The sequence below is a fragment of the Bidens hawaiensis genome, unplaced genomic scaffold, assembly GCF_021521415.1.
Source record: "Bidens hawaiensis isolate Kalapana, Puna unplaced genomic scaffold, B.hawaiensis_p1.1 tig00021998_1, whole genome shotgun sequence".
NCBI lineage: Eukaryota > Viridiplantae > Streptophyta > Magnoliopsida > Asterales > Asteraceae > Bidens > Bidens hawaiensis.
In genome coordinates this window covers 191,560-197,926 of record NW_027493406.1, presented here as the reverse complement: position 1 = coordinate 197,926, position 6,367 = coordinate 191,560, and positions in this window count along the sequence as shown.

Here is a 6,367-nt window from a genome sequence, read left to right as displayed (position 1 = left end):
ACAAGCACGTCACAACCTAATACTAAACAGCCCCTAAACGAGTGTTAGGGGTTTACCTTGTCGGTTTTCGATGAATTTTGCTAGCTTAAACGACTTTCCGGGTCTCGGGTTGCAAACTCAGTATATCTACATATCATAAAACATCAAACCAAGCATAAATCATCCATGTAACAGCCTTGATAATTAGGGTTTCGGTTTTGGGTTCAAACCGAACTTTCTAACCGTAAAAACGTTGTATTCATGTTTTAATCCGCGTTTTTGACCAAAAAAGTATATGTTCCTGGTTTGTAAACATGTTTAACATCAAAACATGGTTTTACTTGATTTTTAGGGTTTTTGGATGGTTAAACATGTTTAAAACTAACTAAATCATGTTTATAAGATTATAACTTAGTTATAAGATGGTTAAAAGTTCATGGAAATGAAACTTACTTGTGGGTTTTGGGCAAGGGTTTGGAAGAGCAGCTGAAGGGAGGTCTGGTCTTTGAGTTGATGGTATAAAATTAGGTAGCTTATTCAAGAAGTTAGTAAATAAATATCTTGGGTGGAATAGAATATATGGCGGCCGCAAGTTTCTAGGGGCCCATTGGGCCTCTTTTTGGCCCAATGGTGCCTCGGTTTCCGTGCCACACGTAAAAGTCGGTCCAAAATTTAGTTCGGGTTCGGTTTTTCGCAAGAAAATTAATTCGAGTGTGAGAAATAGCGCAAAAACGAGTGTTTTTCAGCTTATTTTTGTAAAATAAGAAAAACGTACTGACTCGTTGTAAAATTCCAAAATACTTTCACGGATTGCTTAAAACATGTCGTATAAGTGTTTTATAAATCTTTTTCGGCTTAACGGATGCTACAATACTTGTTTTGATATTAACGATTGCGTTTAAGCTTATAGCGTATCGATAAACGAAACCTTTTTCGTTTAAAGAGTTTTAAACGTACTGGGGCCTAAATATCAATATGTTAGCCTCTATAACATATATATAACTCGTATATGACCCCTCAGTATGTATACGGGTCATAATTAGTATCGGTCGGTTACTCGTTTAAGCACTACGAATTAACCGATTTATCGTTTACTTGTTACGTAATGAATATAGTGTACCTTGTTTTGTTTGCTATCGAACTAAGGCCATATTACTAATATTTTAGCTTGCATAGATCATATATCACTTATAGATGGCACCCTGGATATCCGGACCATAACCAGACCCGTTTGGTTATTTGTTTGTTCGTTACGCAATAAGCGGTTAGATGCTTATTCGAGTTTGTAAGTACTAAGGTGTACTCGGTTTTGCCACGGATGTCACATTCTCCCCCTGTTAAGAAATTTCGTCCCCGAAATTCAATATGCCATATATGCTCTTTTTGGGGAAAATTTTATAATCACTTGTTTTGGAATTCGTTTTTCTGTTTCCGAACACGTTTGATTCCCCATTGTGGATTCCACTGGATTTTTATTCAATGAGATTTTATTGTGTCATAACTGTTTGATTTTCCCTACTCAGCATTTTCATGAGTCTTTTTCTAGAGTTTAGCTGTATAAAAGTTTTCAAATAGTACTATTTCTGCCATGTCAGCAAGGCACTCGTTTTGATTCGATATATGAAATATAGGGAGTGAAATAATTTTGTTTAATACGTTATGGGGTTAACTTTCAAGGCAATTTTGTATAGTGCTATATATTTTAGAATTAACTCACCATTCCTCAACTCAACTAACAACTTTCAAAATTGATAACTTCTCGTATTTCCCAGTATAGCCCTCTTGTTAGTCTTAGGCGGCCTTCGGTTTGTTATTAATATTACGAGTTTTATTTATGGTTATCGAAATTAAATTGAATTTTGTATTTTGGGGGTCACCAATTCTTTTCAGCTTTAATAAGATGGCGAGTTACTTTCTTGCTCGTATAATATAGTATATTACCACTCGTATAATATTATGATGACTGTTAACGTACAAGGATTGAAATTACTAGTCTCACTTTCCTCTATTGTTTGAATAGTTTATTTGATTTGATTGTTTTATAGAGGATTATAGACCGTGCTTAGGCCAATTAGGGATCTAAAATTTCATACACAATTCACCAAGAGTAAGATTTTGTTAAGGCGAGTTTTTCAGTTGGATAGTTGTTACAAATCAGAAGAAGGTATTCGGAGTGGATTAGTCAGGAAACTATCATTCAGCTTGAATTGCTTTCTCGGGATGTTTAAGGAACACATGTTAAGGGTTCCATTTTAGTTTGTTTCCCACTTCCAATGGGGTATCTCGAATTGTTGTAGCATCTCCGAGGATCTTTAGTATTCCCCCAGAACTTATAATAGTGTACACTTTACAAAACATGAGCCTATGATTCCTTCATAGATTTCGTTTGCATCTTTATACTAGTACTCAGTTTATCCGAACATCTGGCCTGACTTTTCCTTATTCATCACTCAGTTATTAAGGCTATAAAAATTTAAAGTTCAAGTTTCGGTTACGGATAGTATAGTTTTCCTCATTCGTGTTTCATCATTGGGGTACTAGGATTTGTTCCGTGTACGGGATCACTTCTTTATCTAGAAGAAGCAGTATAACAGTTCTATTTCTATATATAACCTTCATTTGAACACAATTAACTAGTCCATACTGACTATTACACAATGACTCCTCACTTCCACCGGGAGTGCATCGATAAGGAATAACTAGTTATTTAGGTTAAGAGGGTAGTTTTTCGAGTAATATGGTAAGTATTTATAGTCTTACTTTTGGTGGTTTCTATAGTATACAGAATTGTTATTTTACTAAACGGTATATTTTCCAAAGTAATAACTTGTAGGAACGAAACGTCTATCAGTGTCCGTAATAAATACACTAAAGTATGTTAGGCATTACTAAGAACGTACCTGTCACTACATTTGTTCTATCCGGTTTATTCACAATACGTGACCCCTAGTCGAGTTGGACGTCGATGTCGGTCCTTGCCTTTGTCTTTCCATCGCAATTGGGTTCAATCTAGGGCAGTCTTTCTTGATGTGCTCCATACTACCACACTCATAACAGGCATTACGGTTTATTATGGGTTGGTTTTGGTAGACTGGTTGTTGTCGTGTTGGTTGCGGTTGGGGTAGTTGTGAGTCCTGGAGTTGGGTTGGTGGATTTATAGTATTCATAACGGTTCTACAATTTCGGGCATAGTGTCCCACCTTCCCACATTTGTGACACACATTGGTCCAACATTCACCAACATGATGATAACCACATTTTCCACATCTAGGCAAAAGCCCGTTATACTTATCTTGTTTCACATCGGAACTGACCATAGCGTAATTTTGTATTGCAAGGCGCGCGCATTTATTCCATTGTCTTTTTTGTATTCCCGCTCCATAATTGGTTCGTTTTGTACCAGATGATTCCCCGGGCATTCTTAATGAACCACTTCTAATCAAATCAGAAGTTACAATGCCGGCTTGTAACACGGCATTTTCGAAAGTTACAGGGCCAGTTGAATTAACCAAACTCCTGACTTCGGGGGCTAAACCCCAAATGTAGCGTTCAGTACGTTTAGATTCTGGAGTAACTAACCATGGGACTAGACGAGCCAGTTCGTTAAAGCGATGGGTATACTCCAAGTGATCTGCACCCTTCATTTCTAGATTCCAAAGTTCTTGCTCTAATTTCTGAATTTCGTTTATCGGACAAAAGCGTTTTATCATAAGATTTTTAAGTTATGTCCAAGACATACGATTGGTTGCCTCTTGTCCTTGGATTTGCACAACAGTATTCCACCACATCAGCGCGTGGTCTACAAATGTAGAAGTAGCAAATTTGACAATACAATCTGGTGGACAGTTAGTGATATTAATGATGGATTCAGTCTTTTCGATCCACTTTACCAGTCCATTTGGTCCTTCCGTACCGTTAAATTCCATAGGTTTACATAGCATGAAGTTCTTAAGTTGATATCCGTGTTGCGGGGGATTTTGATGGTTACAACTATTGTTCAAGTTCGGTGCATTATTTAAAGTAATATTGGTATTCAACGGGGGAGTATTAGTTGTGATAGTATCAGTATTTATCGGGGGAGCATTTGTGGTTGTATTAGTATTTGTCAAGGGATTAGTATTTACAACCGCGTTAGCGTTCGGCACTTGATTGTATTCATAGTTGTATGGATACTAGCAGCGAATTGTGCTGCTATTGTCGGAAGTACTGTTTGTAGTTGTCGAGCGATCATTTCGGCTATATCTGCCTCAGACAACATGTTTACTTTCTTCGGGGCCATTCTATAACAATAACCAGTTATCCAACAATTAACAAAATTAACATACACTAATGATCACAAAGGGAATTACAATAACAAGTAATCAGGTATTTCAATTAACACGTATATATCACACGGGTTTGTTCTCGAGTTTGAATACTAAGGATAATATGTAAAGTTAGCTTAACAAAGGCCAATGTTTATATATATATATATATATATATATATATATATCAAAAGTTGTCACCTAGTGACAAGTAATTGTAATCCAGTAAGGGTAAGTGTTTGAAATGAAATATCCAATGTGTCACCCATATCAACATAGCATCCTACCAGATGCTTGCATGGGGTATCGAAGGCTATATACAACAATATCGTACTACCCTTATCTATCTAAGTACACATTATACAATTATATACGGTTTACAACTTGCCCGAAAATTATTCCGGTACGATCCCATCATCAGGTAATTGTTTTTCTTTAGCCTCTTTCATAAGTAGACAATTGCTCGTTATGAGTTTAGTTAGTATATATATCATATGAATGCACTCATATATTCAACTAGACCCTTAGAGGTTGTTAAATATAACTATAGAATATGTTCCTTCGCCAGGTCGTCCGGTGCACGCAAGTATGTTGGGCCTACTAAAAGTGGTAGTTTACTGGTTGGGTTAAGTATGTTCCGTTCCAGTCAGCATGTCATCAATTCGTGAGCATGAGGTTTCTCTCCTACAGTAACCAATTGGAATAGGAAAAATATAGGAGAGGTTGGATGTTCTTGTTCATAGATGGTTCAAAGAGTTTATTAGTTAAGGAGGTTCATCAGAGTTAGTTGTACTGGTGAATTGTAAAGGAAATTATTATTATTAATATTTCTTTTTGAAATATCGTTAGTATATTATATGTACTGATAGTCACGGTCTACTTATAGATTTAGGGATTCAATAAAGTAGTTTTTATATTTATAATTCAATAAGTTGGATTCATCACTAAGCATTTCCCCCATGGATGGTGTTTGTTTTTCAACCAACAGAAATCGAATGATGACCAGAAAATAGTTTAGTTTAGTGTCAAAGAAACGAGTACATAAAATAAAGGTTAGACCCATGCTGAGAGGTATTATATGTATATTCTTGAAATCATTGTCTGTAGAACACGCCTCCCATGGTTCTTTCCCGGGCCTTGCATATTAAGCCCCTTTGTGGTGCTGTCACATCACCAGACTTAGTTAAACTTGTTGAAGCATTCTCATATTCTCACTCACAGGAAACACCGGTTCTTTATCTGTCGTAAAGCTACCCGATCTCGACATCTTTCAGTGCAATCGTTAATCAGAAGAAAACGTTTTTCGGTAGCTTAAATCATCGTAAAGGATATTATTAATTAATACCGAAATTAAATATTTTATTTGTTACAATAAGATTCGTTATCATCGGTAGTATCGTACGTACACATATCCCTATACCTCATCTCAAATAAGCACGTATGTACACTTCATATATACTTCACATCACCTTTATGCACGTATGTTGCCATTTTTTTACCTTTCAATATGTTCCGCGACTTCACCCCGAATTCCCTCGTACAAGCAAGTCTGTTATTACGTTCCGGACCATAATAACTCACTTGCCCTACGAGTTCATCCCGGCATCCATCAGTATCTATCGTTACTCATTAATAAGTTCCCCAGTGATAATCGAGCCTACGGTTATATTATAGGTATCCTAAGGGATAACCTAATCCTTTATAACCAATGGCTCTGATACCAACTTCTGTCACACCCCGTTAAGCGAATTGCGGAAGCGTAAAACGGAAATGCAACAGATACAACTGGTATCAAATACATTGCTTATAAAGAAACATTACTAACTAGTTTACAATATATTATATCGTTCTAACATCTTTTACAAACTAGGTGATACAATCAAACCGGTTCTTCAATAACTTTACTTCTAACTCAAATGCCCATGACATCATTCACCAATCAGACACGTAACGCACAGGAAATTACTTCTCATATCTGATTACCTGAAAAGCATGTTAAAATAGGTCAACTACGAATAGTTGGTGAGTTTCATAAGTTTAACGAAATCAGTTCTGCGTACCACACAGTCTTAGTTTGTATGTAC